General features: G+C 40.2%; 2 protein-coding genes across 5 annotated transcripts in view; both read left to right on the plus strand.

The window, feature by feature from the left end:
• The window catches only part of LOC311304235 (uncharacterized protein), an 807,935-nt gene that overhangs the window by 664,704 nt on the left and 115,805 nt on the right, over nt 1-27,426 (plus strand). The gene's annotated exons all lie outside the window — the stretch shown is intronic.
• Nucleotides 1-27,426, plus strand: part of LOC311304239 (protein NLRC3-like) — a gene marked incomplete at its 3' end in the record, with an annotated part of 98,395 nt that overhangs the window by 7,682 nt on the left and 63,287 nt on the right. The gene's annotated exons all lie outside the window — the stretch shown is intronic.

Raw genomic sequence — 27,426 nt, forward strand, 5'->3', positions numbered from 1 at the left:
AAGAATTGTGTTGTACAAGGAACAGCAATTATAATACATACTTTTACCTAATACATTTATCAAAGTTAATTGAGTGATCACTAGGAACATACTATAACCATTGGAACATGAAAAAAGGAGAAATTACAGTATTTTTTTAATAATAATATGTTTGTACTATACTTACAGTAAGGGAGGTATTGTCAAAATTTCACCTGTAGTAAGTCAGTGTGGTCCGTAGGAAAACACTACAGCCTTTGGAACATGAAAAAATACTTTAGGTGAATTACAGTCATTTTTTCTTAAACTTATTTGTTTATTGTACGTACAGTAAAGGAGGTATTGTCAAAATTTCACCTGTAGTAAGTCAGTCTGGTCACTAGGAAAGCACTACCTTTGGAACATGAAAAAAAATCCCTTTGGTGAATAACTGTAACTTTTACATAAAACATATTTGCGTACTGTATGTACAGTAGCCTACACAAAAGTACACTAAAGTAGTCTAGGTGAATACGCAGCAAATATCAAACCTTTTTACCCTGGTTGGCAATTTATTTATTTTTTTACTTGACGAATGTGTGCGAATATAAAACCAACTTTACCTAAGTATGGAAACGCGGCTAGTGAGACTCGCCAGATTCTCATTGTTGCCAAAAATGACAAAGTTGTAACTCAGCTGGAAGATGAGAGTGTAACCTGTGCCTTGGATAAGCTGTTTAAGTTCTGCTGGGTCTACAACCTTTCATTTTCTCCACAGCTTGCACATTATGTATATAACTTGCCAATGTCTAAGACTGTAAGAAGATCTAAAGTTTTGGAGCTTATTAGCAAGCTTCAGGCTTTAGACTATATCATGTACTATTGTCCAATATGTAAAAAGCAAGTTAGCTCTGAGATCAGGGACTAATCTGGCATCTTCTCAACACATATACATACTACCGGCACATCCGGGAACTGTCAACTTCATGAGTCAAACTCAGTTAGTTTCGGTGGACACACACACAGAGCCGGGAGCATTTTGATGTCAGCCAGTTCTGAAGACGAACCGATCTTTGGAGAAGTTGTCCAGTTGTTCCCAAAGGTGGATGTTAGCTTTTTAAAGGACTGTTAATATCAAATATTTTGATGATAATTTTTACTCATTAGTTGTGGAAAAGATGGAGTTCAGAATTGTAAAAATTCCTTCTGATCCGTCAGGACAATTTCTCTTGTCCTACAGGAACTTCTGAATTCTGTTCCTGTAGGACAAGAGCGTCTGAACTACTGCAAGTAAGCTTTAATACTTCCACCATTACTGTTATCTGGGGGAATATGAGCGGATTTCATATGAGTTAGTGTGATAATGATTATTTTAAGTTATAGCCTAACATAAGTTAAAACTTACGTTAGGTCTATACCTGCTAGAACAAACTAATTTTGTTAATCAGCTTATATAACTAAATTATATATATAACTAATTATAGGCTTGAAATTGAATTCCCTCTAAATGTGTTATGGGCCATGATGACTGTCTGGTTAGTGAAAAGGATCAAAATATGATTCCATCGAGTAAAAGTTAACTTCACATGGTAATTTGTTTATTTTAACAACAACAAAGGGAAAAGAATGCTACCGATTACAAATGGAATGTTCAATATTTTTCTCTTTTTTTTTGCCTACCTATGAAGTTAAGCATTGTTAACTCTTACATTCTAATTACATGTACAATCAAGGTATCATATGAAAGCTTATCTTCCACTCTTTTTAAAGGTGTGCTCAGTTTGTTTCTAGCATAAAGTATTAGGGAGATATGGCTCAGGATTCATGAATATAATTAAACCTTTTTTAGCATGTTTGGGTGATTCCGGGGAGTTAAAGCAGAATTTGAGGTAGCATTGTTTTGACCCTAATTACAAGTTTCCAGCAGCTTGTTGACCGGGTTGTCCACCCAGGTTGTGATCCTCAGACATCATAGATTTCATTTTTATATGACAACCTTTTATAGCAGCCCATGTCTGCTAAACCCCCTTTGCCCCCTGGGTAGAGCGCGCGAGTAGCCTACTGGATAGTTTAAAATCGCTTGAATGTTTAAACTGATAAGACTTAAAAAGACATGAAAATTATAAACTTTAGTTACGATGCACTGATGGCCCGATTGTGCAAGAGACCATCCAGTCATGTCCCGACTCCTAAACACGCGAGAGAGAAGATGTGCGTCGGCAGCACCGCTGAACACTCAAGCTGTTTGTGAAATTGCTAAATCGTCATCGGAGGCTGACAGGCTGCTCTCGCGCTCAGACAGGTGTTGTTGTTGTGCGTGCTAGGGAACGTAAATGCGCCATACGTCATCGCGTCGCTATATCATTGATATCGCGATATGACACTTTTTTATCATGTAAACATTTATACCGGTATTATCGTGGACGGTATGATATGGCACACCCCTAATTTGAATACATTGTAAAAACTTTCATGGACACGTATGCAGCACAATACACACAAAAACAGGCTAAGAAAAAACATGAATATTAGCTAAACAAGAAAACGAACTGCTTTAGAACGATTCGTTTCAGTGAACAAAAAATATTAACGAACAAAATCAGGTTAACACGTTTTCCTCCAAGTGGACTCATTTGAATGGCGCAAACACCCCACATTATTCACTGACGCTTACGCACAGTCCACACAGGTAAACACCGCCTTCCGTGTGCAGCTCCCACACACTACTTTGTGACATTTGGCACATGTCTCCTTAGGTTTTTTTTTTTTTTTTGGTTCCTCCTTAGGCTACTTGGCACTGCCTTCTTTCCATCTGCTGCTGCTCCTGCTCTCAATGGCGGGAAATGTAGCGGACTTATATCTATGATGCGTGCGGTCAAAATGACCACAATGGCCATTCTAGGTAGAAATAGTCAGAACTGTTTTGTGTTTTGTGATTTTAATAAAATAACAGTGTCAGAATAAAATATACACATATTTAGGAAAAGTCAGAGTCCTACAGCCACATTGATTTTATTTTAACAAAGTTATTACACTATAAAATTTAAAAACGGTCAAAATGACTGCCTTGGTAGTTCTAGTGTTAAAACAACATAAAGTAGTACAGGGTTCTCAAGTTTGATCAAAAGCTTGGAGTGAGATCACATGCGGTTAGGGGAGGAGCCCTAATGGAGCCCCGCCCCCCAAAACGGAGCCCCGCCCCCAATTTTACCCATTGTTCATTATTGTTGTGAGATTGTCTTTTGTCCATGTTAAACTACCGTAGTTTGGGTATGCTAACCACTAGGGGACTCTGTATTATTATTATTATGATTGATGGAGTCCAATGCATGGTTTACGTTACTCCATACTGTAGCTAAATAAACTCTCTTTATACGACTCACGACTCTTGTCTTGCCTCATATCATGACAATAATTAACCAGCACAAATTGAAATTATAACAATTGGTAGATCTGATAAATGACAGAGCAATTCATCACATCAAATATACTCTTTAATGTTATATTTCAAAATTACAAATATACAAAAATATAACAAATTGCTCCAAACAGTTTGGAAAAAAAAATCTTGGTGTCTTCTCCACCGTCTCTGCCACTGTCTCCTCCTCTAATCTGGCAACCTTTTTAGGGGGCTTACCCTTTGGTGCCCAGAATGATAAAATAATCTTTTTGCTTTTTCCCTGACATCTTTGAAAAATACAAATGCAATGATTAATGTACTAGGCTATATGTTTTGATAGGATATAATATATTACCCAGAACACTCTACTTTAATACATGTAGCCTTAATGTAACGAGAAAGACAGCTATTAATACAGTATAATATATAATTTAAAATAAAATGAAGAAATACATCTTTATTCCTTCCCATACCCACTAACATTTCCCTTAGTTTCAGATAACGTAAGCTAGCCAAACTGAGCCAAAGCTTCTGGCCTGGTTGTAAAGTAGTTGTAGAGTTTTTGACTGCATCAATAATAATGTATACGATGGGTTATATATTAAATGTTCTAGCATAAAATTGTTAGACGAGCTTTCTTCCAACTTGCCTTCTCCATCACGACGTGTGTGTTCGCGCGATGTTGTTGGTTACCTAGTAACGAACGTACGGTGGCCGAGAGTGTTCCGTCAACTTCCGTGTGTTCGCGCATCTATGTTGCCTTGTAACGAACGCAATCTGGCCGAGATAACGCGCTGGCGGCAGGAAACTTGTGCCTGCGCCTCGTTTACAATGTTATATATAAAGCTTGCAGGACAACTTGGTTGGCATTGCCTTTTCAGCGTGAGAAATGCACGGTGTGGCGTGTGAGCGTGTGAACTGGCTGAATTGCGTGTGTCTCACGGCCAATGCGTGAGACTTGAGAACCCTGGTAGTATATCTCTTTTATATTTATGTGGTGGAGTGTGCTGCCGTTGAATAACACTGACAAGTCCTCTCTATTCAGTAACGTTAGTCTGACGAAGTTACGTTAGCTAATCTAACGTTAAGGTCCTTGCACACTAACATACGGTGCGATATTTCAAAATATATACCGTAATTAAGTCTGTATACCATAAACAGTGACGTGTCGAGGTGTTTCTCTCTCCTGTTTGAAAAACGCGGACCGGTGATTCTGCTTTGCGAATCGCAAATCAAGCAGTGATTGACAGCGCTCTGATCCAATGGCGTTGGGCATTGTCATGTTGACAGTAAATCTAGCCCAATGATGTTGGGGGGGCACCAGGGGGGGCCAATCATATTCCAGGGGGGGCCGGTGCCACCCCGTGCCCCCCCTCTAGACACGCCCCTGTGAATAAGGGTGAGTGTCAGGAGATGTTTGTTTCTGAAAGCAGAGCATAGATGAATAATAGGCTCGCTTGAGACGCGCCTCGGAAAACTGGATGTAATTTAAGTTCTGTTGCTTTTATATAAAAATAAATATGATGAACAAGAAACCAAAAGTATTTGTTGTTTAATTCCATTCAAAAGGTGTGTTTATCAATATGTTTTGATTTAATACAGACATGTTTTCATATATTCTTAGAAATATGAAAACAATCCCATATCCCATAGATAGATCGCACTGTCAGACAGATCAGGAATATTCACACAAAATTTCGACACATAAAAACATGTTATCAGAGATTTAAAATCAAACATTTTAAAAGAGAACAATACATCACGGTTGTTTAAGCCAATGAGCATTAAGCTGTGTCGTCAGCAAGTCGTTTCCAGAGGTGGAAAGTCCAGGGGTCAGAAAGTAAAAGTCCTTATGTTTATTCCACCCATGAACTTAGCCAGCTGATTTCACTAATTAGTTCTAATTAGCTAGTATCTCCTGGCTAAACTGTGCTAATTAGCACATCCAGGTGACTGGAACAAAATACAGAGTAGGACTTTTACTTTGCACCTCTGGTCGTTTCCCATCATGCTTTTGATCATCAGTCGGTGGAGAGAAACTGCAGAATCCAACACGGCCGCCTCACCATCGCCAGAGCTTTTTTACATTCGTAAATATGCATATGCGACCATTTTTTGAGAATGTGCGAGTTAAAATTTTATGTACTCAGTTAAATTCACGCATGAATTTTTCTGCATTGAACTTGTTTTAGCGCCCGCCAAAGTGATTTTTTTTGTCCTGCCAAAGTCTTATTTGATCAGTGAGTAATGTAGATGAACTGCTGCGCTTGTGACAGGGCGCATGTTTAAATGAAGGAATGACCAGAGAGAAAGTGTAAACAAGACTTCACCGTCTCCAAACTAAGCGCTGTCTTGCTCTCCCTCGCACATATTAATCAAAATAAATCGACACAGTGGTAAAAGGTCGGAAGACCAAAGTTTCATGTGGAGCATTCGGAGATTTTTTTTTTTCCTGAATTACCGCTGGTGTGAATTGTGCTAAATAAGTTGCCTTATCTTCTCTGGAAAGCGTTCCGGACATTCAGCTGACATAAAACAAAACTTTAATTAAACGAAAAAAACTATCCAGTGATGAAATGTTTTCTGTGTTGACACAAATATTGGATGTCCATGTCCTAACTGCTGGGATAATCACACAACGCGCATCACACACCCAATTCACGAACTAATGACTCCTTTGAACCGATTAATTTTAATGAATGGTTAAAATAACTGATCTTTCCAACAGTGAACTCAGGAGACGTCTGAATCGGTGTAACTAATCAGTAACACTTTACAATAAGGTTCTATTTATTACATAAATTACATAAAAAGTACAGTTTGCTTACTCAAGCTTTAAAATAAATAAAACCACTTGTTTTTTGGAAAAGCATATGACTACATTTTTCCACATTGCTATCAAGAATCGATAAGAGAATCGTTAAAGAATCTGATCGATAAGCAGAATCGTCATTGGCATTAGCCTATTATTGATAAAATCTTATCAATTCCCATCCCTATGTGAAGACAGTAAAATTATAATCAAACATTAAAGAACATACATGTTTTTTTAATAGTTTTTTTGAGAGTTAAAAGATAAAAACATTTTGCTAACATGAGGTCTTGTCACTGTCAGTCTTTTTACATCAGTGCAAAACTAGGGTATGCAGATTAAGACCACTATTCATCGGCATGCATTGATTTTTAGCTGTTAAAGTTGGGTAAAAATGTAAAACAAAAATAAGTTAAAATATATTTTTTTGTCATGGTTGTTGTTATAGAGAGAGGTGGTGATGGAGCAGTGGACAAGACACTTGCTTTTGATTCCCACTGTTACACATCCACCAAATAAGTTGTTATGTGTCATACTCATGACATAAGTTGGATGTTGCACATTAAGCAGTTTAAGTTTGGTTTAAAAAAAAACGGAAAAAGATATATTTTATTTTTTAAATGAAAGTTGTTGTTGTGTCATAAAAAGTTGGATGTTGCACATTTAGCAGTATAGGTTTGGTAAAAAGATATTATTTTTTAAAATTCAAATAAGTTATTGTCATTGTTGTTATAATTATTATTACTACTATTATTATAGAATGGTGTTGATGGCGCAGTGGATTAGACACTTGGCTTTGATTTCCACTGCGACACATCCACCAAATAAGTTGTCATTTGTCATACTGTACAAAAAAAGTTGCATGTTGCACATAGAGCTGTTAAATAAATTAAAATGTATTTTTTTGTTCAAATAAGTTGTTATGGGTCCTGCTTTACTATCCATATACACTCACCTAAAGGATTATTAGGAACACCATACTAATACTGTGTTTGACCCCCTTTCGCCTTCAGTACTGCCTTAATTCTACGTGGCATTGATTCAACAAGGTGCTGAAAGCATTCTTTAGAAATGTTGGCCCATATTGATAGGATAGCATCTTGCAGTTGATGGAGATTTGTGGGATGCACATCCAGGGCACGAAGCTCCCGTTCCACCACATCCCAAAGATGCTCTATTGGGTTGAGATCTGGTGACTGTGGGGGCCATTTTAGTACAGTGAACTCATTGTCATGTTCAAGAAACCAATTTGAAATGATTCGAGCTTTGTGACATGGTGCATTATCCTGCTGGAAGTAGCCATCAGAGGATGGGTACATGGTGGTCATAAAGGGATGGACATGGTCAGAAACAATGCTCAGGTAGGCCGTGGCATTTAAACGATGCCCAATTGGCACTAAGGGGCCTAAAGTGTGCCAAGAAAACATCCCCCACACCATTACACCACCACCACCAGCCTGCACAGTGGTAACAAGGCATGATGGATCCATGTTCTCATTCTGTTTACGCCAAATTCTGACTCTACCATCTGAATGTCTCAACAGAAATCGAGACTCATCAGACCAGGCAACATTTTTCCAGTCTTCAACTGTCCAGTTTTGGTGAGCTCGTGCAAATTGTAGCCTCTTTTTCCTATTTGTAGTGGAGATGAGTGGTACCCGGTGGGGTCTTCTGCTGTTGTAGCCCATCCGCCTCAAGGTTGTGCGTGTTGTGGCTTCACAAATGCTTTGCTGCATACCTCGGTTGTAACGAGTGGTTATTTCAGTCAAAGTTGCTCTTCTATCAGCTTGAATCAGTCGGCCCATTCTCCTCTGACCTCTAGCATCAACAAGGCATTTTCGCCCACAGGACTGCCGCATACTGGATGTTTTTCCCTTTTCACACCATTCTTTGTAAACCCTAGAAATGGTTGTGCGTGAAAATCCCAGTAACTGAGCAGATTGTGAAATACTCAGACCGGCCCGTCTGGCACCAACAACCATGCCACACTCAAAATTGCTTAAATCACCTTTCTTTCCCATTCTGACATTCAGTTTGGAGATCAGGAGATTGTCTTGACCAGGACCACACCCCTAAATGCATTGAAGCAACTGCCATGTGATTGGTTGATTAGATAATTGCATTAATGAGAAATTGAACAGGTGTTCCTAATAATCCTTTAGGTGAGTGTAGATCCGCCACCAGTTTGATCGGCGTGTGGGGGGGGGTCTCAGTATATTTTCCTGCTTTTTTGTCCTTAGCCAATCACATGCCTGCTTATGTTTCCCAGACATGCGTGACTGAGCGTGCAACTGAGAGTTTTAGTTCACGTCATCTGGACACGTTTGGTGGATCACATCCATAGCCAGCCAGGTATATATAATAAAGGTTTTAAAAAAACAGCATAATGTTATTAACTTTACTTTAGCACTGCAATGTTATTGCACAGCACCACAATCTTCTCATCTGAGCTGTCACTGCTCTGTCACCGCTCGTCAATGTCAAAGTATTTGAGGTGACCAATCAAATCAAAGTAGGCGGGCTTTATGTTAACAGAAGCTGCTGAGCGCGCGCAACACTTCAGTTTTAACGGTCATAAAGTGCGAGATAAGATGTAGTTATCTAAACTAATCATTTCATATTTGACAGCTGTTTAAGCCTGTTTACTGCCTAAGGTATGAGATATATTTCCTGTCAAATGTGTTGCGGACACGGATAAAATAAATAAGAAGCATTAATAAAAAAAAATTAAAAACTTTTAAAAATGTATCACACAAAACTGAAAAATGAATGCAAAGCTATCAGACTAGCAAACAACACGGTCACAGATCATAAAATAATAAATGTGAATCAAAAACTTTAAAATGCGTGAAAAAAATAAGTCCAAAACTTTAAACACATTTAAAATTATATAGAAAAATAACTGAAACATGAATTCAAAGTTATCCAAATTGCACATGAAAATTCATCTTTTCTGGTCATATTTTTTTTTTTTTGTACACTTATGCTGTTTTTCCCTTTGCTCTTGTTTCCACGTTCTGCACTTGCTTTTCCAAAAGTTTCACGAGAAAATTAAGTCGTGATCAGGAGAAAGCAAGAATGAAAAAAATAATGGTTTGGCCTATTACTGTACGTTCACACCGCCGCAGACTTGAGCTGCAAAGAAGCTCTGGCCGCCCTGTCAAGGACGCTTGTCAAAAAGTACAGGGAAGCTTATTAACGCTTTGGCCGCTCTGACGTAGCAGCACTCTATGTTCGATCATGGGAGAATTGGTCAAATCGTGCATCACTGGATCATTATGGATCATCGCGAAGTTGTTGTGTTTGGTGCACATAAATGATAGGAAACCCAGCAACGGCGATGATCAGCTTCTCCTCCATTTTCTCAGAACTAATGTTTTGGTAGGAACGAAAGTTTACATCGTATGTTCCGATTGGTTGCTGGCATTTTGCCGCTGCTTGCCGTTGAACCACGTCATAGCTGTGATGGATCTTTTAATTAATCAAGTTTAATTAATCAACTAACATTTGTTTTTCTTGCAGGAATGACATTCATATGCTTTTAAATGTGTCCAAACTCTTTGGGGAAAACTTGTGACTTTGTGTGTGTGTGTATAAATAATAATTAGGGAAGTGAAACTAGACAGATGACTAGTTCTCAAACCTTGTGATAAGTAATCACAAAAATCAGAGTTTCTTGTGCCAGTGACAGAGGGAAAAGGTTGGGGTTTTTGAACCAATTGAACCAATCATATTGAAGGTGACATGCTAGTCTTATTTGTTTTCTTGATTCTATAAAAACTGTTGTATCCGTGTTTTACGGTGGGATTCTCAATGGAATTTGTCTGAGATCCTCCGGCCTTGCTTCTTGGGAGAGATTCCCTGAGAACTGCTCGGGAAGATCTTCTGGCCGTGATTAAAGCATTTGAAGGACATTTGCAGGTCTGTTTGTCGATTATTCCTGCACAGGAAGCTAGTTTAGGAAGGAAGCTAGTTTAGGAAGGAAGCTAGTTTAGGGAAGCAAGTTAGTTAGAGTAAAACTCGGCCAGTTGTCGACTGAAGACGCAAGAGCTAGAGCAGGGGTTTGGGAACCTTTTTTAACCAAAGAGCCATTTTTTCATTTTTGGTTAATGCATTTTTCCAAAAGAGCCACAGTAAAAAATATATAGGAAAACATGCTTTTTTTTCAATAAAATTTCAACAGTAGGTCAATTATTTCAATTTCAATTATTAGGTCCATAGACAACTAAAAAGAAACAAATATTCAGCAAACAATAAATAATTTGCAATTAATTTTGCAGGGCTTTCACTGTGAGGTTGAGTTACCAACTGATGAGCATAAATCCTCTTCGTGAGAGAGAGAGAGAGAGAGAGAGAGAGAGAGTGAGTGAATGCACACAGTACTTTCATCTAATGTGTTTACGTAAATACTCGACTTGGCATTTTTATATATTTCTGTGTTTATTTGGCCGTTTAGGCGCACAACCAATGACAAAGGCTACTTTGCTTGTCCGTGTTGCGCTCGGAGCGAGCGCACAGCATCCTGTCAGTAGAATTCAGTTCTCTTTCGCGACTTATCACGCTTTTAATATTTTTTTTCAATATAAAGCACATCCTGCTCTTTTCTTTCTCATTCATTCGTGTTTTGTTATTAATGACTTCAAACAGAATGGGTCAAAAGGGATTTGGCTTTTGCTTTCTGCAGTCGCCATTCATTGTTTACATGCACACCTTTTGTTTCAATCTAACTGAATTCATTCCGATTGGTGAATCTGAATGTAGTGTTTACATGAACGCTAAACAAGTGATCGGTTGATGTGCGTTTTAGCATTGATGAAAAAAATACCCGCTCCTCCATGAGAGATAGCCCACGAGACCGGTGCGTCTCTCAGGCTCTCATCAGTAATCACGCCACCGGCCTCGCGCCGTTCTCCCGCGGCCCTAGTCTCGTCCTGCTCGTCACAGTAAACATGATGAATGGCGACATCCGATGCCGAATCCCGGACATTTTGTGCGATCTCAAAAACCCGGGCAGACTCGCGGAGACTAGTAGCTTAGCTTTGTTGTTTACAACTGCTCTCTAACCGGTAGGCGTGGCTTGGGAGTGGCCTTGTAGAGCAGCGAAGCATGTGCATTCTGGGAGTTGTTGTTTGTCTTTCCACATGAGCCAAAAATACATTTTCTGGCTTTTCTCAGTCCAGAAGGCTCCAAATCCAAAAATAATTTCACATTTCTACTACATAAATGACCCAATTTAAATACACATTAATCTTTCCAGAGGTGAAGTATCCCTTTAACTTTGGTAGGCTGTAGGCCTATGTTACGCCTCTGTAAAAGAGGAAATAGTAAGTACGACACGGACACGATATAGCTTCAGTCAAGTCCAATGTTGTAATGTATTTACCATGAACAGCATAATTAGAGGTCAACCGATAGTGGATTTTACCAATAACGATAGCTAGGTTGGGCCATACTTGCCGATAACTGATTAATCAACCAATAGTTGTTCAAATTGATATGGGATAAAAACAAACATAACACTCCAAGTAAAACAGTGCTGAACTTTATTATAAAAATAATAAAACTGTATTGAACCATGAAAACATGATAAATGAAATAAATATATAATATGAATAAATATTGAAGTCAATAAAAGACATTCATTCAAACTGAAACAAAAAGTAATACTCTAAATAACAAATAAAACCAGTTACATTCAAAATGTCACCGTTAAACTGTTCTTTTTCAAGCCAACTTAATGAATAAAAAAGTAACAAAATTTGATCGGTATAATATTTGAGCAATTCAATTACACCTTGATCATTCATGTTAGTTTGATAGTGCATTAACTATGGTTAACAAATAAAAACCTTAATTTAAAAATGTATTAGTACATGTTAATTAACAAATAATGAACAATCCTTCCTTATACAGCAGTTATTAACCTTAGTTAATGTTACATATGGAATTGTATTGTAAGTGTTATAATTTCATATAAATCCAAACAGTCATGCTTAAAGATGGCCAACTTTAAATATCTACAATGCCAGAGCATTGAAATGACATAAATATTACATGTATAGTCTCACACTTTTGCTTCTATTTTATAAACACTTGATGATTATCTAATCAAAATAACAAAATATGTATTAAAGGTGGTATCATTGATTCCAACCAATCACCGACAGGGGGAGGGTGTTGTGAGGTTTTGTGCTTGTGCATGGCTGCACGCGAAGTCAGAGCTGAAGAAGAAGCTGGCTCAAAACCTCACAACACCCTCCCCCTGTCGTGATTGGTTGGAACACTATTTATTTTGGTTTTGAGTGGTTGGTGAAACCAATTGTTTTTGTGTGCAGATCTCAGAGCCTAGGCTGCCTACAGAGACGTTTTTTTGACAGCATGCTTATGGGGTGGGCAGCTAGCGGATCGTTAGGAAAGATTAGATGAATGTGATAAAAATATTTTTAGGCCTGAAATCACTGATAAAGTGATGATGAAAAAATAACCGAAATCGAATGCTTTTCTGATTTGTTTATATGTTTCTGTCGGCTGTATGAACATCAGTTTGCTATATTACGTCTCTAGCTTTAAATATGCAACTTCTCTGCATATTTAATGCATAAAAGTGACCAGCTGGATATAAACTAATGCAAATACATGGTAACAATTGTGACATTAAACATTCGGGTCGGACTTACGTTTATTTTTGTCAGTGTTTTAACCGCTTGAGGTACTACTAATGTTAGCGTCCTCTCAGCCTCGAAGGCAAACAAACATACTGTTGTGCTGTTCTTTCTCTACTAATGCAGCATTTAGTCAACAAATTAATCATTTTATAATGTTATGACAAAATGTACTGTATACATACCTTTTAGCTGTCGGTGCTTTAAACGCGCATCTAATGTCAGCGCTCTCCACGCAGCGTGTGCTCTCAGTGCAGCACGCAGAATCACGTGTTGAAATAAACAACACGAGGCATCAGTGATAGTTTTTATTACACCTCTAGAGGCCGCTCTTGTACTGCATGATGCCAGCAGACGCTTCTCAGCTCTCTCTTACTGTGTAATGAATGACAGCGCGCGCTCCGCTCCAGCAACGGACGCAACCAGGAATAACTATCGGTATGTATTTTTGCCGATAACGATAGTTCCACCAATCAACTATCGGTGCCGATTAATCGGCAAAACCGATGAATCGGTCGTCCTCTAAGCATAATACCATGTTGACACAGTATCACACTTAAGCATGTTCTTTGCACGACATAATAATGTCCCTCTGAGAAACTACACAATTAGGAAAAATATCAGCTGGTCAGTTATAACTCCATATTACTAAAATACATGAGTTAACCTTTAAAGTGAGTCACCAAAAATATATCAAAACATGTTTACAGCATCTTAAAGGTCCTGTTCTTCGTGATCCAATTTTTCAAACTTTAGTTAGTGTGTAATGTTGCTGTTAGAGCATAAATAATACCTGTTAAATTATAAAGCTCAAAGTTCAATGCCAAGCGAGATATTTTATTTAACAGAAGTCCCCTTTCAAAGCCTACAGGGAACGGCCGGTTTGGACTACATCCCTCTACTTCCTGCTTTAATGACGTCACTAGAATAGTTGTTTGACTAACCTCCGCCCACAGGAATACACAAAAAAAGGGGCGTGGTCTTGTTGCGCTCCCACAGAGAAGAGGAAGAGTTGCGTTTGTAGAGTGTAATAATTTAATGTGCAGTCACGTAACATTCAACTTTTAATAAATAAATTATTGTAATGCATGGCAATGATTTCTTTTACACAACATGGCAGCTTTTAAGGCTATATTCATGGTGAAAATAAAGTGTATTTCATAGACTGGTGTATTTATATAAAATTGTTTGGATGAAAACAATTAGAGATGCACCGATTGATCGGCTGGTGACCGGAATTCACCTTTGGCTAAGCTTCGCCCTCTTTAGTTACTGTTGTTACGTCCGACAACTTCATCTGGGCAACACGTGGCGGTAACGTTAGTCACCTTAAAAACTACCACAACATCTGTCTGTAACATTAACGTTAGGTGTTTGTATCTTGAATAACAAAGTTAGCTAACATCCAGCCGCTAGTCAAAACATACAATCCTGACTTACGTGATAACTAAACTATCGCTATAAGCTTGCTTGCTAGCACCTTGATTCTTCATTAATTAGGGTAGAGAACCGAAATCATAACCTAAAACAGCATAAAGCTGTCTAACTAGTATAACTTCACAGTAAGGTTAAAAGCAAAATTTACCACAAAAGTGTACTTGTTGATCCTTGAGGGGTTTAGCTGACTGTGAGGACGTCCACACAGTTTAATCCAAAGACGACATTTGTCAGGATTTGACTTCGGTTTTGGGAAGGGAAAAAAACGGACACCCCCCCTCCAACCTCTCTGGGAAACGCATATCTGTGTTACAAATGCCCCAGGCACAACGTTTAACCAAATAGCAGATTTTATCTCCTTCAGCAACTCTTCACGTCTCTGACCTCCTCTAAAGCTTTCGCCGTCGAAACAAGCAATAACAGCTAGAGCAAGCCTTGCATACAGTAGACACTAGACAGTGCCTTCAACTCACCTCGAAGCCGCCTCTCTTCTGTCGCTGCTCTCCTGAGGCAATCCGGCGAGAAAAACGCTATATACTTTTACTGCTACTGTTGTGTTCGCCGCTGGGACACTAAGTTCTAAAAGCGTCAAATTTAGCGAATGTTGTTTCAAATGCCTCGCCCCTCGTGCACCTTGTGCGGAGCACGCATACACAAGGAAGATGGACACTCGGAGTGCGCCACGTGCCTGGGACCCACCCACACTGAAGCTGCACTCTCTGCCGCAGGCTGCTCTCACTGCAAGAGCCTGCCCATCTCAACGGTGCGGACCCGCGGCTAGCTCTCTTTCGAGACGGCGACACCGTTGCTTTCTCACTCACTTTCTCCATCTCAGTCTTCTTCGCTGGTCCTGTTCACTCAGGCAGACCAACACCCCTCTCCCTTCAAGCGGCAGGTCTCGTCTCCTTTGGCGGATCGCACGAAGAACACGACGACAGCCTTGACTGCTGCGTCTGAGGAAGAGTGGACGGGCTCGGTTGACCCCGCCTTCTCACAGTCTGGTGCTAGCGCTGCTGCTACCGGAACTAATTTGGACGCTGAGATGCTGCGTATCCTCACTGCGGCCGTTTCAGACCTTGGTCTCGAATGGGCCTCGCCTGAGGAGCCACCCAGAAGCAGGCTGGATGGATGGTTTCTGCCTGGGCACCAGCAGGCCCCCGTCACAAGCCAGCGCCTTTTTTCCCTGAGGTCCACGACGAACTCACGAAATCATGGCGTGCACCGTACTCAGCGCGTACGAGCGCTTTTACTTCTGCCACGCTCTCCTCTGTTGACAGTGCAGCAGAAAAAGGTTATGAGAAGCTGCCTCTGCTCAAAGAAGCAGTTGCCGCCCATCTATGTCCGCCCACTGCTGTTGGCTGGAGATCCAGAGCGGTTCACAAGCCATCCCTGGAGTGTCGAAATGGGTTTTGTACATTATAAAGCGAGGTTACTCGCTCCAATTCCCTCACAGACCCTCACAGTTTCAGGCGGTCATCCAGACCTCGGTGAGAAGCGGCGTGGCTCACGTGCTTCTCACCTAAGTACAAAATCTGCTATAAAAAAGGCCGATAGAATTAGTCCCCCCCCCCGCGTACTTCCTTGTACCAAAAAAGGACGGTGGCACTCGCCCCATTCTAGATCTGAGACATCTGAACAAAGCTCTCATGAGATGGCCGTTCAGAATGAAAACTACCAAACAAATCCTCGTGCAGGTTCACCCAGGGGATTGTTTTTTTTACGGTGGATCTGAAAGACGCTTAAGCCCAATTTATACTTCTGCATCGGACCTACGCCGGAGCCTCTACATTGTAGGCAAGGCGTTGGTTTTAATTTATACTTCTGCATCGTTGTAGAATTGACGCGTTGTTACATTTTTGGAGAGGTGCTCGTCAGGGTACGCCGAAGGGTAAGCGCTAAACAGCCTACGACGTAGCTACGGCGTAAGTTTGACTCAGAAGTATAAATTGGGCTTAACTTTCACATTCAGATAACGCCCCATCACAGGCCATTCTTGAGATTCGCCTTCGAGGGGTAGGCTTATCAATACACGGTCATACCATTCGGTCTGTCTCTAGCAGCCCATACTTTCACAAAGTGCATGGACGCAGCGCTTTCTCCCCTGAGGCAACGGAGTGCGCGTGCTGAACTATCTCGACAATTGGCTCATTATGTATCAGTCGAAAACCGAATTATTGACACACAGATCCATGCTCCTCAGCTATTGGAATGCCTGGGGCTCAGGGTAAATTTTTCCAAGAGCAAACTGTTACCCAGCCAGAACGTAATCTTTCTGGGCACAGTTTATCGACTCTACAATTATGAGAGCGCGGCTCACACCAGAGTGTGCTCTTTCTATAAGGGGTCCTTCAGGGTAGGTGCGTGCATGCCCCTCAGGAAGTTTCAGAGGCTTCTCGGTCTCATGGCCGCTGCATCGTCAGTACTCCAGCTATAGGGTCCGATCTTATCAGTCTACCTATTACTGTCCATTAGCACAATTGTCCTGGGACTTATGTTCGGAGCGAGCCCGGCTCTTATACTCCAGCCCCTTATTCATCAAACCCGACTCACGTCTGGTTACTGTCACTATGTTGGGGTTTGTTATGGCTTGTTTCTGTGAGCCTCGGGGTGCTTCCCTAGGATCCAGTTGTATGCAGCCACTTGCTAATAGTGCGGCATTTTACATTGCGTCCCCACTGCGTATTAGCTACGTAATACGAAGTGACTGATCTCGAAAAGGAACGTACTCGGTTACTAACGTAACCTCGGTTCCCTGAGAGTAAAGGAACGAGTATTGCGTAGCGCGGCAGGCTATTACAATCTGTTGGGATTTGTCACTTAAGTCAATTTAAATTAGCTATTTGGCCAGAATAGGCTTCCTTTATAGACTAAGGCCACGCCCATTTAGGTGCACTCTGACGTGTTGGGCGCCAAGTCATCTGATTGGGTCGCGCGTCAGAGGCGCTTGGCCAAAGGTTGTGCAGTTGCCGCAGCACAGCCAATGGGCGAGCTAGACACTCTGCTGTGTTCGCTGTGCAGCTGCACTGCGTTTAAAATTATTAGCTTCAATATTCTCGAGGAAAGGAGTTTCCCACTGCGTATTAGCTATGCAATATGAAGTGACCGTTCTCGATTCCAATGGCCGTTATTTTCCAATGTCTTCATGTACAAGTTGCACATGGGTCTTAGCTGGACAACCTCTTTGCATTCAATCACATTCCTAAGAATGTAATCCTTTACCACACAATACGACTTGTTATGTGCTGCTATCTTCTGGGCCTGCAGGCTGTCAATGTTGTCTGCTGCCTTTTCTGCTCTCTCCCTTCCATGCTCATGGGTTTGGAACTCTGTGTTGAAGTTGTTTCTGCATGATAGATGATACTTAGCTTCCATTGCAAAAAGGTCCTTGTCCTACACCTTGCGATAAAGAGTCCCTTTCTTTAATTCCTGTGCCCTAGGTTCAATAACTTTCCAGGCTAGTTCCTTGTGTTTCCAACTCTGAAACTTTGTAAGCTCTTCAGTCTTGCCCTTGAACTTGGATTTTGCTTTGTCACAGAAAAAGCAATGATTGGGAAACAAGAAGGAACACCTTCTTGGAGCTCCTTCAGATTGAATTGACAGAGATTTGACATGGCGCAGAGAGTCCTTTTTCAATGATGATGATTCTCCAGATGTAGAAGCCTTTGACACTATTTTCCCTGTAAAGCTTTTATAGCAGTATTGGTGATAGCCAATTGTATCCAAAGGCAAGTCCTCTAATGTTAATGGAATCTGTTCACAAATATCCATCATGCGGTATGGTGAACTGGCTGCTTAACAGAGTCTCATATATTGGATACTGTGCAGATATGATAGCTTCTCGCTTTCCGAAAGCCTGTGATTATAGTAAAAACTGTTGAAAAATGACTTATGACTTAGTTATGACTACAAAGGTATATCTTAATTATAGTTTCAAATACGTACTGAAATTGTTCCAAAAGAGAGAGCAGTGGAAGATGGCGATCTGTAGGTACCAACCAACGGCCACCAACTGGCAACTGCAAAGCCCCAACATTCCCAAACTGGCAGTTAGTCAACTTTTTGGACCTTTTAGGAATTTTTTTAAGTTAAGTTGCTTTGTTTTGTTTTGTTTTGTTTACTTCAAAAGTAAAGCTATTTTCAATTTCTTCAGGTTCAGGATAGGTGCAGTAAAAGGTTAAAATAAACCCCATTTCAGGCTGCTATTAGTAAAATAAAAATGGTGTCAAATTAGCTTTTTTTTGTGCTGTTTTTGACCATAGATGATCAAGATGTTGTAAAACTGAACAAATAACAATTTCCCTGGGTCAGAATTGTATGGAAAAATGTGTCCATTTGTCTCTGTGAGTTGTTTACATCAAAAGTTATGGCACTTTATATCACATTAGATTTTTCGGGTTTGGTGCAAAGGGTTAAAAATAAACCATTTTGGACATTATTTCAGCTTGGTACCCAATTTAATTTTAAAATAGACACTTGAATGATAAAGACATAAGTTTGTGAAAAAAAAAAAAAATCACCCTATGCACTTCAGAAAACGAAAATATAGTTGATCCTCTACACATTTTTGGCCATTTTTTGCTATTTTTTGTCCAGAAATAGGGTCAATATGTTGTCAAATGTCAAAAATAACCATTCCATTAAATTCCTGGGGTCAGAATTGTATGGGAAAATGTGTTAATTTGTCTCTGTATGTTGTTTACTTCAAATGTTAAGCCACTTTCTATAAAAAATTGTTATCTTTCGGGTTCCGGTCGGGTGCAGCAAAGGGTTAAAAATGAAGCCTTTGGGACATTATTTCAGCTTGGTACCTGGCAGATTCTGAAAATAGACACTTTAAAGATTTAAAAAAATCAGGTGGCATAAAAAAAGCCGGGGGGTGCGCGTGGACCCCTATTTCCATCTAGACTAAAATAAAAGCGACACATCTGTCATACAGTATTATTGTGGCTGCGGTGTATCGCGTGACGCGTCGCCATGGAAACATTAAAGGGAACGTTCGCCTTGAGAAAGCTCACTCTGGTGGTGGGGGTGTCAGTTAGAATATTTTAAACTTACGCGTGAAAGGGTTAAAGAAAAGATTGAAAATAAATATTTGTGTGTGCTGTAAAGTGGTTAGAAAAAAATTAAATCGGAATCGGCTAAAATCGGTATCGGCAGGTCAAACTCAATGAAAAATTGGAAATCGGAATCGGCCTAGAAAATTGTAATCGGTGCATCTCTAAAAACAATTTCAAAAGAACTATACACAACAAAAAAATATTTAATTAGGAGGTGTTACAGTACTTTTTGTATTTCTTTGCAGCAGATGTTTTCAACCTCCATTGGCATTTTGTCACAGTTACCACATGTACACCTATAAAACATATATTACTAATCAAAACTCGTGCTCACGTGTAACTAAGGTAGGAATAAACAATGCACTTATTTAAAAAATTCAACAACACCATCGTTAATTCGACAGATGGACAAAACCATATACCACAAGCTTTTATAACAGTTTGTTACATTTAACCCTCTAGGCGCCACGGTTGAGTTTACTCGACAAGATGCGGCACTGAATAAAACGGCCGATTTTGTCAAATAGGGTGTCAAATTTCATTCGACCTCCCCTCCACTAGATGGCAGACATGTTATACTTCATCCCCGACTCAAAAAAAGTCATGCTTCTATACAAAATCTTCGAGCTAGAGCGCATTGAATCAGTGCGAACAAAAGCGGAGCTAGTGTAAGAGTGAGCCATTTTATCAGAGCAATATTGTCAACGTCAGCGAGTATTTGCATTAGATTATTATTATTATTATTATTATTATTATTATTATTATCTAATGGCATCAATAAAGCTTACCCGCAATGAAGTGTTGGGTCTTCTATTCGCGGACCCTGATTCTGAAGGGGAATATCTGCCTTCAGAAGATGACGGTGATTCTGAAAGTGAAAGTATAGCCCTACACCAAGCACAAACGGTGAATCCTTAGCCCAATATAGATGGTCCTTTGCCCAATGTCAGTGGTGGGAACAATGTTTCCCGGGGTCGGAGTGTTCATCGTGAAGTTAGCAGGCGTGTTAGTGTTGTGGGGAACGAGGCGGGAGATTTTTACCGCGCTAGCCATGTAACTTTGTCTTCTGACCGTGTGCCTCTCCGCAATCGCGGCGACAGTATTGTGGTTGAGACTTTGTCTAATGCCACTGGGTATGTTAGACGAGGTCGAAGTATTCATAGGACAGTTAGGGGGCAACGTGGAGGCAGGGTGGGGAGTCGCAATGACAATGACAGTAGTCCGAGCTGTGTGCGCGCTGCTCGTAGCAGGAGCAGAGGCGGTGTGACACGGGGCAGAGGGGCTATTATGCATAGTCTATCGCAAGCTGATGGGAATGCCAGCTTTGAGTACTTGGCCAATGTATGTAGTAAATGGAAAATCTCTACAGCAAAAGGCCAACCGTTACATGCATTCGGTTTGTTTCTACCATTTATTAGTAATGATTTACACAGTTTGTTTACTACTTACTATTTACCTGAGCATTCAGTATTGTGCAATATAGCATACAGAAGGTGAGGGACATTGTGAGGTGAGGGACATGGTGGGGGAAGAAGTGCTGCATTTTATCATTTAAACGTGACTTTTCATGAAAATTCTATAATCCAAGATGGCCGCCACCATATGACGTCATAATATGCAAATTAGATGGGAAAATGTAATCCCTACATAAACTTTGGATCATCCTTAATTTTTCTCTAATTTACAGAAAGTCTCTATCTTTTATCACTTTTAAGATATAGCATTTTGAAATTAAGATGTCAAAATCGAACGTTTTAGGAAAACACCTCTGGTGCCTAAAGGGTTAACATTACAATTTAACCAATTCAAGGTAACAGCCAAACGTAAACGTATGACAACTACTAAATAAACAGCTTACCATTGTGAAACATCCTGCAAAAGTCGTGCTTGAACAGGTTCTAATCGATCCTCTTCATCTATGTTCTCCGGGTCTGATTCCGGCTCAGATTGATAAGGTAATATTAAAGACATGTTTACAATAACACTGAGCGCATGCATCTCCACATTATGGTAAGAGGCGTGACCTTTCCGGGAACATGCGCTGAGCTGCTGTCCAATCACAACACAGGAACTGCTGGCACAATCAGAACTCGTTACGTATTTCTGAAGGAGGGACTTCATAGAACAAGGAAGTCATCAGCCCGTTTTTCGGACAGTGAAAACAGCGGTATACAGATAAGTAAATTGTGTGAAAAATACTGTTTTTTTACACGTGAAACATAAACACAAATTATATAATTACAACATGTTATATTGCACACTGTAAACACAATCAAAGCTTCAAAAACACAGGAAAAACGGGACCTTTAAAACAGTATTGGCACATAACCTTGAAACAGTACATTTAATAAAACAGATTATTTAAACAAAAATAGATTTAACTTAACCCTGTAAAGTGTTTAGAAAATAAACAGCGCAATGGCAAATATTCTGTAATGCTAAATACTGCTGTTTTATAGTTATAATTAATTCAGAATACACTTAACATTTTACCCTCAGTAGTAGTGTTGCACTTAAACATATAAACTAGGGCTGCACGATAAATCGCATGAGATTGTTATGCGCATCTCGTCAGTAAAGCCGGTTCCTTGATTAGTAGTAAATCGCCATCACCTGCTTTCAGATGGAGCGGCATTTACTACAAAGAGCCGTAGTTAACTGACAAGCTGAGCCATATCGCATGATAATTAATGCGATATGGCTCAGCTTGTCAGTTAACTATGGCTCTTTGTAGTAAATGCCGCTCCATCTGAAAGCAGGTGATGGCGATTTACTACTAATCAAGGAACCGTCTTTACTGACGAGATGCGCATAACAATCTCATGCGATTTATCGTGCAGCCCTAATATAAACTATTTTGCCTCTTCACATTAACCACAAATTTTTCTTAAACTTCAACAATAGCACTTTTACCTTATCCCTATGATATAAAACGAATACACACAGAGAAAATGGAGGCTGCGGTGTTACATTACCACCACGCTTTAACCTCGATCCACGACACAGCTAGCATACGGCTACACTGGAGAAACACTTCACGTTTAGCCTGTTAAATGCGCATACATAAACTACTACAATCATTAACATTTTACTCCCCGCATGTTCCTTACAGTATTAAACACATATATAAATCATTCAATTTATATTAAATAAACAAATTTGCTCAATTAACGCAGCATCTGTTAATTTTTGGCATCCTTTGGACATGATCCCGCTATTCATGCAAATGCTTTTAAACCATTCATGCGCGATAAGACAAAAAAGAACACGCTGTCAGTGAATGTCCTCCTGACACACACACACACATACACACGACACGAGCCACAAATAGAAGCGCGCCAGTATCGCACAGACAGCGCGCCTGTATCAAGTTCTCTTTCGCGGTAGAACGAACACACATGTATGCCAAAATGAACGCGCTGCCTGTGAATGTCCTGACTGTGACACACACTAATAAGACTCGCACTAATATCGTGCGTGCGCACAAAACAGCATGCCAGAATACAGTTCTCTTTCGAGCTTTAACGAACAATAACACACAAAATTGTGCCAAAATGTCTTTTTGTCGAGTATCTTCATAACATAAGAGTAGTCTTATGATGAACGTGAAGAATTGTGATGACTTGTGAGGCGCGTGTGAGATCCGCGTCTCTGACAGCAGCGGCAGGTCTTAAAGGGACAGTACACAGTAGCCACTCACTGCTCTTGACTAAAGAACTTTTTTCTTTAGGCAGATTATTACTAATCTGTGTGTGCATTTATTTTCCTTGAGAACCAAGCAAGTTGACTCATGAAACCATTTGTTTATTATATCGCATATCGCAATTGCAATCGCAATATTGACCTCTATTATCGCAATATGAAATTTTCCCCAAATCGTGCAGCCCTTGTGTCGATTTGGAGACGCCTCAGGTAATAAAATCAATTGGGTGTCGATTTGGAGACGCCCCAGATAGTTAGGTTTAGGGAAAAATCTACCACATAGCTCATTACCATAAAGTTGAGCTACTTTCAACTTTCTGATTGACGCTCTGGTCGCTCAAAACACCCAAAACGCGACACTGATGGATTTGACACTCCTTGCAGCTGAGAGAAGCCAGCTTCTATTGAAAATGAATGACTTCCGGTAACTTTGGAAGCTCCAGTAGGTGACGGTGTGTACGTACAGTTAGGGTCTATAAGATATAATGGTTAAAATGGACGAGTGTCTGTGAACCATTAAAAATACTGTAATAACCAAATTGGACCTGAGGCAGAGAGGAGCACACCAGAATAAGCAGTACAATACCGTTCATTATTGTTAAAAACACAGCACAATCCGTCTATTTGTGGTTCCGTATCCAACAAAAGGGGTGACAGTTGTTTTTAGGGCTGTGTATTGGCAAGAATCTGGCGATACGATACGTATCACGATACATGGGTCACGATTCAATATAGTGAGCAAATTTTTATATGCTCAAGTAGGCCATAATAAAAGAAAATACATAGCCCCTGTCACAATACAAAACAACAACGTGAACTGGACGAAAATGAAAGTGGATGAAAGTGAACAAAATGAATGTGTCATATATTGAAATCAAGTTTTTATGTGATAATAGATTTTAAGAACTGGACGCGCGAATGAGGCGAATTAGCGTCTAGCGCGGCGCTAAATGCCTCATTCGTGCCGCAGGACCTCAAGACGCGCATAAATGCGTCTTTGCATTGACTTAACATTGAAATCACTCGCGCCAGACGCTCTATTCGCGTTTGGTGTGAACGCAGCTTAAAGCCTGTTTTATGCTTCTGCGTCAAATCGACGGCGTACCCCCGCAGACTCCTCTGCGTCGCTGCGAACCCCTCTCCGACCCCTCCGCCGTAGCTCGACGTGCACCTCCAAAAAATTGTAACTACGCGTCGAGGCGACGCAGACCGCAAGGGCTGTGATTGGTCAGATTATACTTGTTTGGTAATTATAAAGAAAACACAGAAATATTATTAAGTATTGATGGTGTTGCATTAGAAATAGTGTCAGAAATTAAATTCTTGGGAATAACTATTGATAGTAAATTAAGCTGGAAACCACACATCAGATACATACAAGGTAAAGTATTTAAAAGTATTTCTATAATTAATAAAGTTAAATGTCTTGGAATATAATGCACTATATATGTTGTATTGTTCACTGGTTTTGCCCTATTTAACTTATTGTATAGAAATTTGGGGCAATAATTATAAAAGTTCACTACATACCCTCTTCTTACTCCTTCTTCTCCGCACGGAACCAAAACAAACTAGCAAAGAGATTCGCGAACCACACACCCCCCTAGCGTTCTGGCGGTGAAAAGCACCGTGATGCAACGCAACCCGACGCAGAACCATAAAGCGGCCACGATGCCGTAGGAGTGACGGCGTAGCTACGCCGTGGAGTTGACGCAGAAGCATAATGAGGCCTTAACGGTGCGTGTCCACTACAGCGGCAAAACTCTGTTTAGTGCCGCTATAACGTATCCGCTTTGGGGTGTGTCTGTTACGAGTGTGTTTAATCTAAGTTTTTTTCAACACATGGACAGTATAATCATCAGCGATGCACGTGATTACATTTAGAAATAGACAAGCTTTGTTTCCAAATGCACCAAGCAAAGATCCTTTCAATTTTATAAACTTTTATAAACCCAGCCAATATAATAACAATAAACACATCCAAAATAAAATCTTTAACATATATATAACAACTGCAAAGCGTCTAATTTGTAAACAAAATGATTTACGCACTAAATCCAGCATAAACTCCAGCACAATTAGCATATTTTTAAACTCTCAAAACAGACGTCACATCCCGAACCTCACAGCAATTGGCTGCCGACCGCGTTTTTCGCTTGATATTTGCATAAACTGCCCAACCTTTTGACGCTCTCGGTCGCTCTCAACGCTTTCTCCGGTCCGCTGTCAATCCCAAAATGCACTGCGCGAGCATGAAGCTCGACTTCCATAGGAATGAATTGAAAACGCTCACTCCGCGCCAGTGGACACGCACCGTTCGGCGAGCCTGGCGAGGACACTAGTGGTGCGTCTCAGCATAGCCATCTAGTGGTAGGGATTTAAACAACATAAACGTGAACCACTGTCTTACCATGAATATTTTTGGACGTAAAAAAAAAAAAAATCAATATTGCGTTTTAGAAAATCGATACAGTATTGCAAAATAAAATATCGCAATACTCAAGTGTATTGATTTTTTTCTTACACCCCTAGTTGTTTTAAAACCCTTGTTGGATCTGGAAGCAGAAGAAGGGTCCACGTTAGAAGAGAAAGTGCACTCATCAGGTCAAGCCCTTTGCATCTCTGGCCAACCTTGCAGAATCCCCATCCAGAAGATTTACCTTGAGTTGTTGCGTTACATAAATGTAATGTTACATGATTCCAACAGATTTTGCTGTGGTACTGAAATTGGTACAGAGAACTATAAAATTGTAATGGTATTGGTACAGACTACTACTGGAATTTTGGTATCGTGAAAACCCTAGTCTACACAGATACTCTTTCAGCATCCACAACCCAGAGCAATTTCAGTAGTTTGTAAAACACACAGTGATGTCTAGGAAGCGTCAATAATAATCCATTCAATTATAAATTGATGACATGTTTAGATACACATTGTGTAGGTAACTATAAAATTTACTCTATTCTTCTCTCATTTCACTGGCCACTTATTTAATGTATTTCGGGAGAAGTGGATGAATTGACATGTTCTAGGCTAAATCTGACAGATACAATTCTCTAAACTGCAGTGCGTATATGTCACACAATATGCCCATTGTAAGTTATAGATCAACTAGCAGGAATCATGATCATTATAGGTTTCTTAAATGACAAACACATTCACTTGCATGTATTTAAAGGGATACTTCACCTCTGGAAAGATGAATGTGTATTTAAATTGGGTCATTTATGTAGTAGAAATGTGAAATTATTTTTGAATTTGGAGCTTTCTAGACTGAGAAAAGCCAGAAAATGTATTTTTGGCTCATGTGGATGAAAGACAACAACTCCCAGAATGCACTTGCTTCGCTGCCCTAGGTGGCCACTCCCAAGCCACGCCTACCGGTTAGAGAGCAGTTGTAAACAACAAAGCTAAGCTACTAGTGAGATCTCGCCCGGGTTTTTGAGATCGCACAAAATGTCTGGGGTTCGGCTTTTGCGTTCTACAGTCGCCATTCATTATGTTTACTGTGGCGAGCAGGACGAGGCTAAGGGCCGCGGGAGAACGGCGTGAGGCCGGTGGCGTGATTACTGATGAGAGACACCTGTGAGACGCACTGGTCTCGTATCTCTCACGGAGGAGCGGGTATTTTCTTAGCAATGGTAAAACGCACATCAACCGATCACTTGTTTAGCGTTCATGTAAACACTACATTCAGATTCACCAATCGGAATGAATTCAGTTAGATTGAAACAAAAGGTGTGCATGTAAACAATGAATGGCGACTGCAGAAAGCAAAAGCCTAATCCCGGACATTTTGGACGATCTCGACGGCCGGACATGTCCGGGAAAAAGAGGATGTATGGTAACCCCTACTACTCAGCTTTCTCCACAGAATAAGAACCTGATAGATTAGCTTCCAAATAAAAGACGGCTGACACTGATTGTACATTCTGTGAGTGAGATCACACCCTCTATGGGCGGGTTGAAGACATGCGGAACAGCTCCTCCTACTGGCTGTAGTCTTTAGCCTCTGGCCAAAAAATCCTCCGATGACGCAAAATTACGATTTTTGCGTCATCGGAGGATTTTTTCCAGACAAAAAATACATAAATCTCTCGTCTCAGGGGGATATGAGGGAGGGAAGCATGGTAATTCGAAAATACTACAGGTTTTCTACTGATACAAAGCTTAATGCTAAATCCTGAAGTATCCCTTTAAGAATAAAAAATATCAGCCAAGGACTGACTGACATGTAACGCAACCAATCACAGTTGGTTTTGTTCCGCGTCATGTTCAGTGTGAAAATGTAAAGTCGATGTCCATACAACAACAGACTGGCATACATCTAATAAATTAATCATTCAAGAACGTTGTGCAAGTTTACAGCAACAATAGAGCCACGAACTTCACATACT

This window comes from Rutilus rutilus (genome assembly GCF_951802725.1).
Source record: "Rutilus rutilus genome assembly, chromosome: 14".
NCBI classification, from domain to species: Eukaryota; Metazoa; Chordata; class Actinopteri; order Cypriniformes; family Leuciscidae; genus Rutilus; species Rutilus rutilus.